General features: G+C 40.6%; 1 long non-coding RNA gene across 2 annotated transcripts; it reads right to left on the bottom strand.

Annotated features, from left to right (window-relative positions):
• Positions 1–1336: 1336 nt before the first annotated feature.
• LOC138413703 (uncharacterized) lies at positions 1337–3065 on the bottom strand. Of its 2 annotated transcripts, XR_011246115.1 has the most exons (3): positions 2561–3065; positions 1784–1869; positions 1337–1677 (listed from the first exon to the last, which is right to left on the bottom strand). It is a non-coding gene; the product is annotated as an uncharacterized lncRNA (long non-coding RNA). The 2 variants fall into 2 exon arrangements; XR_011246114.1 differs by having other exon boundaries at positions 1337–1869.
• Positions 3066–12134: the final 9069 nt, after the last annotated feature.

The raw sequence follows: 12134 nt of genomic DNA on the forward strand, positions 1-12134 counted from the left end.
GGGTTGTATTTTGAAAAACCAGGCTCATTACATGTTTCCTAGTAACATTCTATTACTATTGGGGGGCTTATTTTCAAAATAAAGGCTTTTTACAGACTTCCTGGTAACATCCAGTTACTATTGGGGGGGCTTATTTTCAAAATAAAGGCTCTGTACAGACTTCCTGGTAATATCCAGTTACTATTGGGGGGGCTTATTTTCAAAATAAAGGCTCTGTACAGACTTCCTGGTAATATCCAGTTACTATTGGGGGAGCTTATTTTCAAAATAAAGGCTCATTACATGTTTGTTGGTAACATTCTATTATAATAGGGGGGGAGCTTTTGTTCAAAATAAAGACTCTGTATAGACTTCCTGATAACATTCTATTACAATGGGGGGGGGGCTATTTTCAAAATAAAGGCTCATTACATGTTTTCTGGTAATATCCAGTTACTATGGGGGGGCTTATTTATACGCTTAAACATAGGCTCTGTACCATAGACTGTATATAAAGATGGACGTAGTGTCCGTGACGTCACCCGTTGGTTTCTGAAGAGTGAAAATGAGGCTCGTAGTGGGCGTTTCACCCGGCGCCATCTTGCCGGGGCCTGACTCCTCCTAGTTCCGGGCTAACCCATATATGGGCAAAAAGGAGGCGCGCGTGTGGACGCTAGGCGGGCCGAGTGAAGACTGACAACTGAGCCACGCCCACAGAGCTCATCGTTTCCTGGTTAGCTCAGGCTAAGGAGCTAGGCTAAATGCTACCCGCGACTGCTAACCGGCTAGCGCTGCGGTGTTGTTGCTCCGGGATGGTCGCGGTTGTAACATCGAACCGAACAGAGGTGAGTTACACTGAAACTTTACAACAACAAAACCTATTGATTTATTTATTATTATAATCATACTACATATACTTACATATACTTACATTCCTCAAGTGGTTTTTGATGTTATTGTGGTAATTCACCGTTTATTTAACACATCTAATGAAGTTTGAAGCAAGTTAACTAGCTTTAGTAAAGAGTTGTGTTTTGTCATTTGATTGTAATTTTAATAAGTTAATATTAATAAGCTGCATGTGATACAGACTTGTATAACCACCATTACTATTACAACCTCTTTTTTAGCCTGTTATGGAATTCACAGTGAATTAGACTCAGTGCAGATGTGTAATTATATGACAGTTTAGATGTGATTATAATCTCCACACACCACTGTTGTAAACAGTGCTCATATTTATTATATATGTATCTGTTTTAACACTGAGAGAAGTTGAGGGACTTGAAGTGGACTGTTATCAACAGCACTGTGAGAGATTATCACCCTTGAATATTACAGATGTGGTAGAAAGACATTTTATATATTTATACAATGTTTATTTCTTTTAGTACATCAGTTTGGCTGAAATCTGTGGTGCTTCCACCTGCTGAACACAGAATAAACTGTAGGTACCCGTCTTGGCTGCTTAACACAGCTGATATTACATGTGTCAAAATTATTGTAATTATTGTATTGTACAGTATCTGTAAATAATCATGTTTCTCCTCTGTTCCTTAATATCTACAGATGTGACAATGATTTTAGCATAAAACATCCTTTAACATGACTTTTTTCATTTCATGAAGCACTGCAACACCTGATGTCCTCAGAATCCACTGTGGCAGCAGCAACATGGTGGAGATCGGCAGCTTCAGGCTGGTCAACATGTTAATAATATTGAGTCAATTTCTATATCCATTATGGTTGGTAAAATTAACACTATCACAACAATGTTCATCTTTTACTTTCTGATTTGATAAACCTTAGATAAAAAGTGTTGTCTTTTCTTTTTTGCCATAAGAGACAGAACACGGTCAGCACAGCTGTGTCCCTCAGGTTCGTCCGTCCCTAATAAAATGACAGGAAACATAAAAGTATGGCATTATTGCCGAGATACGTGTTACTTTCAAACAAAGTCTATGTCCTTATATTCTGTGGATATTCAAGTATGTATCTGAATATGGTTTGGGATTAAACAGTGCACTCCAATGAATGTGCAGTATGGAGTTCTTTCACATTAAAAGTATTGCATATATAATGTAATGCATCATGTGCAATCATTTGCTTTAATTGTTAGTAAGTTATGAAAACAGGTCTATACCTGGTAGGTAAACTGTTCATTCATAAATAAAGTCCAGCTCAACAAGTTTTACACTGCAGCAGCTGCACTAACGTTATTTCTGAACCAATAATCTAATAAAACATTAATACTGAAGTTACTCACAGTAACGTAGTCAAGCTAAATAGGTTGGCGAGCTGAACAACTTTACATAACGTTAAATATCTAACTTGGTGGAGCTCATTCACTAAACACACAGTCGCCTTCAGTTTAAAAGATGTATCACCATGAACTCTAACGCTCCTCTCTCCGCTGTGTGGACGCTTCATGTCGGGTTAATAACCCCCGTCCCTCCTGTTAGCATCGCCGTTACTGCTGCTATCTTGCCTGGAGGTTAGCAGAGCTAAGCTAACCAGCCAGGTAACAATGATACCTGCTCATCACTACTGACACGTAAATCAAAGACAGTACTTTACTCACCACAGACACTGCAGCACAGACGTCTTCCACTTCTCCGTCAGGACAATCAGCCGAACAACAAACGATGATGTTCATCCGACATGAGAGTGAAAACTCCTCCACAGACTCCGCTCGTGCTCGGTGACAGTGATTAGCCTGTTAGCTCAGGTGAAGCCGAGCAGACCACAGGCTAACAGCCAGAGTGACGAGCTAACGGTGACGTCACGTGTCAATCAAGTGATAATTATTCATAATTTCAAACCTCTATATTATCTAAACGAGCGAGTTAGAAAAAAATTCACCCCCCCCAGAGTTGTCATGGAGGAAGAACTTACTGATTGAGACTAAACTCGTTTTTTGAACCAGGCTGTAAACACGTTTAATTCTGCTCTAAAGTCGGGCTTTTTAACATGGGAGTCAATGGGAATTGACTCCCTCTTGGAGCCAGCCTCAAGTGGCCACCCAGTGAACTGCAGTTATTTGCACTTCCGTATTGGCCTCAGCGCTCAGCACGGGATGTTGCCGCTTGCTCTGTACATGTTTCCTTGTAATATGGTGGGGTGGGGGGGCTTATTTTCAAAATAAAGGCTTTGTACAGTCTTCCTTGTGACATTCTATTACAATGGGGGAGGGTTGTTTATTTTTATATTCAAAATATAGGCTCTGTATAGACTTCCTAGTAACATTCTATTATAATGGGGGGGGCTTATTTTCAAAATAAAGGCTTTGTACAGACTTCCTGATAACATTCTATTACAATGGGGGAGGGTTGTTTATTTTTATATTCAAAATAAAGGCTCTGTATAGACTTCCTAGTAACATTCTGTTATAATGGGGGGGGGGGGCTTATTTTCAAAATAAAGGCCCATTACATGTTCCTGGTAACATCCAGTTACTATGGGGGGGGTGTGGGGGCTTATTTTTACTTTTATTTATATGCTCCAAAATTTAGCAAAAACCACCACCCTCACCCGGATTCGAACCCAGACTCACGTCACATGATCCAAGTGCCTTAACCACTGGGCCAAAGCGGATGGTGGCAAAAACTTTGAATCTAGTAAATTTATAGAGGAGACTTGACCTCTGACAGTCTATGGGGTTGCTATGGTTACTCACTGATTAGATGAGGAACACCTGCTGCGCGCACACTTTGGAAACAAAAACTGGTTTCAGACCAACCCTCAAACAAAAGCTCCTAACTCAAAATCTATAAGTCGTATCTGAGAAATGAACACATTGTGAGAATCACAAGACTTTGGCCGACGTCCACATATGTTTTTATTTCATAAGAGTTAAGAAATGAGACCGTAAGAGCGATTTAGAAATTTAGTTTTCTCATCAGGAATCTTTTTTGGTGATCTCCATTGAAGTCAATGAAAACGTTAGAGGGCGCTGCTCTAGCGCCACTCTTCAAACAAATGCTTGTAACTCAAAAACTATAGGTCCTATCTAAGAAATGAAAACATTGTGAGAATCCCAAGACTTCCACGAACGTACAGATATGTTTTGGCGAGAAAGGGTTCAGAAATGAGACCGTGGGAGCGAGTTAGAAATTTTTCTTCGTATTTCTCCTTTTCGGACTTTTTTCCAAAAATTAACATGGGAGTCAATGGAGAGGTGAGACCGGAAAAGATTTCTCGGTAAATTGACTCAGCCTAAACTACTGGACCGAGAGATGTCAGAGTGGCATGTGTGCGTAGGAAACAAACTCTACTTTCACCAGATGTAAAAATCATGTCTGTCGGACTCCGTTTGTGGCTAGGAGAAGTGTTTAAAGACAAAAAAAGTGGCTGAAAAACGCCCGTTTTGGCCGATTCTCTCTTTAGGGCGAGAGACCTTGAGTCCCATTCGTCGATTTCGGCCACGTTTTCGCGATTTTTGAGCGAATTATTGGACGAAATTCTTAGAAAAGTCATAGCACACGATTCGACGTATTTCCGCATGTATTTTTATAGGTCTCGAGTATGTGCGACGAAATCTGTGGGAGGAGTAGCGGGACGAAAATTTACGGAAGAAGAACTAAGAAAAACTAGAAAATCTCTCCTGCCGAGACATTTTGAATGGGTGCCTTGTGCTCGTCGATGCCGGCGTTGCTTCGAACACAGAGACATTTCCTTTAAGACGACGGACAGAGAGACATATATTATCCAGGTTTACATGACATCCGATTTCAGAGAGATATTACGTTTAAGAGAGAGAGAGAGACGGTGACAGCCAAAGACATTACCAAAAGCTGCTTGATTTTGTAAACATACATGATCCAGGTCAGTGAGAGACCAATTTCAGAGAGACAGAGAGAAACCATGTTATAAGGTCTAATCACCATCCATGGGATTTCATTTTAAAAATTCAGCCTCCTTCAGGCTTCCTGGGAACATCCTGTAACTATTTGGGGGTTTTATTTTGAAAATCCAGTGTCTTTCAGGCTTCCTGGAAACATTCTGTAACTATTTGGGGGTTTTATTTTGAAGGTCCAGCGTTTTTTAGACTTCCTAGGGACATCCTGTAACTATGTGGGGGTTTTATTTTGAAAATCCAGTGTCTTTTAGGCTTCCTCGGAATATTCTGTAACTATTTGGGCGTTTTATTTTGAAGGTACAGCATCTTTTAGACTTCCTGGGAATATTTTGTAACTATTTGGGGTTTTTATTTTGAAAATCCAGCATCTCACAGGCGTCCTGGGAACATTCTGTTACTATTTGGGGGTTTTATTTTGAAAATCCACTCTTTTTCCGGCTCCCTGGGAGCATTCTATAACTATTTGGGCATTTTATTTTGAAAGTCCAGCTTTTTTTTAGGCGTCTTAGAAGCATTCCTTAACAATCTGGGGATTTTATTTTGAAATTCTAGCTTTTTTTACTCTTCCTAGGAACATCCTGTAACTATTTGGGAGTTTTATTTTGAAAATCTACTATTTTTCCAGCTCCCTGGGAACATCCTGTAACCATCTGGGGGTTTTATTTTGAAAAACCAGGCTCTGTACAGCTCTCCTGGTAGCATTCTATGACTATGGGGGGGCTTATTTCATAATAAAGGCTCTGTACAGACTTCCTGGTAACATTCTATTACATTGGGGGGGGGGCTATTTTCAAAATAAAGGCTCATTACATGTTTCCTGGTAATATCCAGTTACTATGGGGGGGATGGGGGGGCTTATTTATACACTCAAACATAGGCTCTGTACATGTTTCCTTGTAATATGGGGGGTGGGGGGGCTTATTTTCAAAATAAAGGCTTTGTACAGACTTCCTGATAACATTCTATTACAATGGGGGAGGGTTGTTTATTTTTATATTCAAAATAAAGGCTCATTACATGTTTGCTGGTAACATTCTATTATAATGGGGGGGGGGGGGTATTTTCAAAATAAAGGCCCATTACATGTTCCTGGTAATATCCAGTTACTATGGGGGGGGTGGGGGGGCTTATTTTTACTTTTATTCATATGCTCCAAAAATTAGCAAAAACCACCAGCCTCACCCGGATTCGAACCCAGACTCACGTCACATGATCCGAGTGCCTTAACCACTGGGCCAAAGCGGATGGTGGCAAAAACTTTGAATCTAGTAAATTTATAGAGGAGACTTGACCTCTGACAGTCTATGGGGTTGCTATGGTTACTCACTGATTAGATGAGGAACACCTGCTGCGCGCACACTTTGGAGCCAAAAACTGGTTTCAGACCAACCCTCAAACAAAAGCTTCTAACTCAAAATCTATAAGTCGTATCTGAGAAATGAACACATTGTGAGAATCACAAGACTTTGGCCGACGTCCACATATGTTTTTATTTCATAAGAGTTAAGAAATGAGACCGTAAGAGCGATTTAGAAATTTAGTTTTCTCATCAGGAATCTTTTTTGGTGATCTCCATTGAAGTCCATTCAAAAGTTAGAGGGTGCTGCTCTAGCACCACTCTCCAAACAAATGCTTGTAACTCAAAAACTATAGGTCCTATCTAAGAAATGAAAACATTTTGAGAATCCCAAGACTTCCACGAACGTACAGATATGTTTTGGTGGGAGAGAGTTCAGAAATGAGGCCGTGGGAGCGAGTTAGAAATTTTTTTCTGTATTTCTCCTTTCTGACTTTTTTTCCCAAAATTAACATGGGAGTCAATGGAGAGATGAGACCGGAAAAGATTTCTCGGTAAATTGACTCAGCCTAAACTACTGGACCGAGAGATGTCAGAGTGGCATGTGTGCGTAGGAAACAAACTCTACTTTCACCAGATGTAAAAATCATGTCTGTCGGACTCCGTTTGTGGCTAGGAGAAGTGTTTAAACAGAGAAAAAGTGGCTGAAAAACGCCCGTTTTGGCCAATTCTCTCTTTAGGGCGAGAGACCTTGAGTCCCATTCGTCGATTTCGGCCACGTTTTCGCGATTTTTGAGCGAATTATTGGACGAAATTCTTAGAAAAGTCATAGCACACGATTCGACGTAATTCCGCATGTTTTTTTATAGGTCTCGAGTATGTGCGATGAAATCTGTGGGAGGAGTAGCAGGACAAAAAAACGGCGGAAGAAGAACGAAGAATAACTAGAAAATCTCTCCTGCCGAGACATTTTGAATGGGTGCCTTGTGCTCGTCCATGCCGGCGTTGCTTCGAACACAGAGACGCATATTATCCAGGTTTACGTGAAATCCAATTTCAGAGAGACATTACGTTTTGGTGGGAAAGAGAGAGAGAGAGAGATGGTGAGAGCGAAAGACATTTCCAAAAGCTGCTTGATTTTATGAACATGCATGATCCAGGTCGGTGAGACACTTGACCAATTTCGGAGAGACAGAGAGAAACCATGTTTTAAGGTCTTATCACCATCCTTGGCATTTAAATTTTAAAATTCAGCCTCCTTCAGTCTTCCTGTGAACATCCTGTAACTATTTGGGGGTATTATTTTGAAAATCTAGCATCTTTCAGGCTTCGTGGGAACATTTTGTAAATAATTGGGGTTTTTATTTTGAAAATCCAGACTCCTTCGGGCTTCCTGGTAAGGTCTTGTCATCATCCAGGACTTTTATTTTGAAATACCAGCATCTTTTAGGCTTCCTGGAAACATTCAGTAACTATTTGGGCGTTTTATTTTGAAAATCCAGCATCTTTCAGGCTTCCTGGAAACATTCTGTAACTATTTGGGCATTTTATTTTGAAAATCAAGCATCTCTTAGGCTTTCTGGGAACATTCTGTAATTATTTGGGGGTTTTATTTTGAAGGTACAGCATCTTTTAGACTTCCTGGGAATATTTTGTAACTATTTGGGGTTTATATTGTGAAAATCCAGCATCTCACAGGCGTCCTGGGAACATTCTGTTACTATTCGGGGGTTTTATTTTGAAAATCCACTCTTTTTCCGGCTCCCTGGGAGCATTCTATAACTATTTGGGCATTTTATTTTGAAAGTCCAGCTTTTTTTAGGCGTCTTAGAAGCATTCCTTAACAATCTGGGGATTTTATTTTGAAATTCTAGCTTTTTTTACTCTTCCTAGGAACATCCTGTAACTATTTGGGAGTTTTATTTTGAAAATCTACTATTTTTCCAGCTCCCTGGGAACATCCTGTAACCATCTGGGGGTTTTATTTTGAAAAACCAGGCTCTGTACAGCTTTCCTGGTAGCATTCTATTACTATGGGGGGGCTTATTTCAAAATAAAGGCTATGTACAGACTTCCTGGTAACATTCTATTACAATGGGGGGGGGGCTATTTTCAAAATAAAGGCTCATTACATGTTTCCTGGTAATATCCAGTTACTATGGGGGGGGTTTGGGGGCTTATTTATACACTCAAACATAGGCTCTGTACATGTTTCCTTGTAATATGGGGGGGTGGGGGGGCTTATTTTCAAAATAAAGGCTTTGTACAGTCTTCCTTGTGACATTCTATTACAATGGGGGAGGGTTGTTTATTTTTATATTCAAAATAAAGGCTCTGTATAGACTTCCTAGTAACATTCTATTATAATGGGGGGGGGGGCTTATTTTCAAAATAAAGGCCCATTACATGTTCCTGGTAATATCCAGTTACTATGGGGGGGGGGTGGGGGGGCTTATTTTTACTTTTATTTATATGCTCCAAAAATTAGCAAAAACCACCACCCTCACCCGGATTCGAACCCAGACTTACGTCACATGATCCGAGTGCCTTAACCACTGGGCCAAAGCGGATGGTGGCAAAAACTTTGAATCTAGTAAATTTATAGAGGAGACTTGACCTCTGACAGTCTATGGGGTTGCTATGGTTACTCACTGATTAGATGAGGAACACCTGCTGCGCGCACACTTTGGAGCCAAAAACTGGTTTCAGACCAACCCTCAAACAAAAGCTTCTAACTCAAAATCTATAAGTCGTATCTGAGAAATGAACACATTGTGAGAATCACAAGACTTTGGCCGACGTCCACATATGTTTATATTTAATAAGAGTTAAGAAATGAGACCGTAAGAGCGATTTAGAAATTTAGTTTTCTCATCAGGAATCTTTTTTGGTGATCTCCATTGAAGTCCATTCAAAAGGTAGAGGGTGCTGCTCTAGCACCACTCTCCAAACAAATGCTTGTAACTCAAAAACTATAGGTCCTATCTAAGAAATGAAAACATTTTGAGAATCCCAAGACTTCCACGAACGTACAGATATGTTTTGGCGGGAGAGAGTTCAGAAATGAGGCCGTGGGAGCGAGTTAGAAATTTTTTTCTGTATTTCTCCTTTCTGACTTTTTTTCCCAAAATTAACATGGGAGTCTATGGAGAGGTGAGACCGGAAAAGATTTCTCGGTAAATTGACTCAGCCTAAACTACTGGACCGAGAGATGTCAGAGTGGCATGTGTGCGTAGGAAACAAACTCTACTTTCACCAGATGTAAAAATCATGTCTGTCGGACTCCGTTTGTGGCTAGGAGAAGTGTTTAAAGACAAAAAAAGTGGCTGAAAAACGCCCGTTTTGGCCGATTCTCTCTTTAGGGCGAGAGACCTTGAGTCCCATTCGTCGATTTCGGCCACGTTTTTGCGATTTTTGAGCAAATTATTGGACGAAATTCTTAGAAAAGTCATAGCACAGGATTCGACGTAATTCCGCATGTTTTTTTATAGGTCTCGAGTATGTGCGATGAAATCTGTGGGAGGAGTAGCGGGACGAAAATTTACGGAAGAAGAACTAAGAAAAATAAACGCAAAATGTTCGAGGAATGATAATATAAGTGCCAATGCATTGCATGGGGCTTCGCCCCATGCAATGCATTGCCAGCTGGGGGCGGAGCCCCCAGCTGGCAAGGCACCCATAATAAACCCGAAAGTTCGAGGAATAATAATATAAGTGCCAATGCATTGCATGGGGCTTTGCCCCATGCAATGCATTGCCAGCTGGGGGCGGAGCCCCCAGCTGGCAAGGCACCCATAACTAGAAAATCTCTCCTGCCGAGACATTTTGAATGGGTGCCTTGTGCTCGTCGCCGATGCTCGCGTACAGAGAGACATTTCCTTTAAGACGAAGGACAGAGACCCTGAGAGTTGACCAATTTCAGAGAGAGAGAGAGAGAGAGAGAGAGACTGTAATAGTTTGAGAGGAAGGAGAGAGACCCTGGGAGAGAGAGTGAGACAGTGAGAGAGAAAGACATGTATAAAAGCTGCATTTTGATCACATGATCCAGAGTGGTGACTGAGAGAATTGACCAATTTCAGAGACAGAGAGAAACCATGTTATAAGGTCTAATCACCATCCATGGGATTTCATTTTAAATATTCAGCCTCCTTCAGGCTTCCTGGGAACATCCTGTAACTATTTGGGGGTTTTATTTTGAAAATCCAGCGTCTTTCAGGATTCCTGGGAACATTCTGTAACTATTTGGGAGTTTTATTTTGAAAGTCCACTCTTTTTCCGGCTCCCTGGGAACATCCTGTAACTATTTGGGCATTTTATTTTGAAAGTCCAGCTTTTTTTAGGCTTCTTAGAAACATTCCTTAACAATCTGGGGATTTTATTTTGAAATTCTAGCTATTTTTTTACTCTTCCTAGCAACATCCTGTAACTATTTGGGAGATTTATTTTGAAAATCCACTATTTTTCCAGGTCCTTGGGAACATCCTGTAACCATCTGGGGGTTTTATTTTGAAAGTCCAGCTTTTTTTAGGCTTCTTAGAAACATTCCTTAACAATCTGGGGATTTTATTTTGAAATTCTAGCTTTTTTTACTCTTCCTAGGAACATCCTGTAACTATTTGGGAGTTTTATTTTGAAAATCCACTCTTTTTCTGTCTCCCTGGGAATTTCCTGTAACCATCTGGGGGGTTTATTTTGAAAAACCAGGCTCTGTACAGCTTTCCTGGTAGCATTCTATTACAATGGGGGGGCTTATTTCAAAATAAAGGCTCTGTACAGACTTCCTTGTGACATTCTATTACAATGGGGGAGGGTTGTTTATTTTTATATTCAAAATAAAGGCTCATTACATGTTTGCTGGTAACATTCTATTATAATGGGGGGGGGGGCTTATTTTCAAAATAAAGGCCCATTACATGTTCCTGGTAATATCTAGTTACTATGGGGGGGGTGGGGGGGCTTATTTTTACTTTTATTTATATGCTCCAAAATTTAGCAAAAACCACCACCCTCACCCGGATTCGAACCCAGACTTACGTCACATGATCCGAGTGCCTTAACCACTGGGCCAAAGCGGATGGTGGCAAAAACTTTGAATCTAGTAAATTTATAGAGGAGACTTGACCTCTGACAGTCTATGGGGTTGCTATGGTTACTCACTGATTAGATGAGGAACACCTGCTGCGCGCACACTTTGGAGCCAAAAACTGGTTTCAGACCAACCCTCAAACAAAAGCTTCTAACTCAAAATCTATAAGTTGTATCTGAGAAATGAACACATTGTGAGAATCACAAGACTTTGGCCGACGTCCACATATGTTTATATTTAATAAGAGTTAAGAAATGAGACCGTAAGAGCGATTTAGAAATTTAGTTTTCTCATCAGGAATCTTTTTTGGCCCTTGCCATTGAAGTCCATTCAAAAGTTAGAGGGCGCTGCTCTAGCGCCACTCTTCAAACAAATGCTTGTAACTCAAAAACTATAGGTCCTATCTAAAAAATGAAAACATTGTGAGAATCCCAAGACTTCCACGAACGCACAGATATGTTTTGGCGGGAGAAAGTTCAGAAATGAGACTGTGGGAGCGAGTTAGAAATTTTTCTTCGTATTTCTCCTTTTCGGACTTTTTTCCAAAAATTAACATGGGAGTCAATGGAGAGGTGAGACCGGAAAAGATTTCTCGGTAAATTGACTCAGCCTAAACTACTGGACCGAGAGATGTCAGAGTGGCATGTGTGCGTAGGAAACAAACTCTACTTTCACCAGATGTAAAAATCATGTCTGTCGGACTCCGTTTGTGACTAGGAGAAGTGTTTAAAGACAAAAAAAGTGGCTCAAAAACGCCCATTTTTGCCGATTCTCTCTTTAGGGCGAGAGACCTTGAGTCCCATTCGTCGGTTTTGGCCGCGTTTCCGCGATTTTTGAGCGAATTATTGGACGAAATTCTTAGAAAAGTCATAGCACACCATTCGACGTAATTCCGCATGTTTTTTTATAGGTCT

The sequence above is a fragment of the Paralichthys olivaceus genome, chromosome 14 (genome assembly GCF_024713975.1).
Source record: "Paralichthys olivaceus isolate ysfri-2021 chromosome 14, ASM2471397v2, whole genome shotgun sequence".
NCBI classification, from domain to species: domain Eukaryota; kingdom Metazoa; phylum Chordata; class Actinopteri; order Pleuronectiformes; family Paralichthyidae; genus Paralichthys; species Paralichthys olivaceus.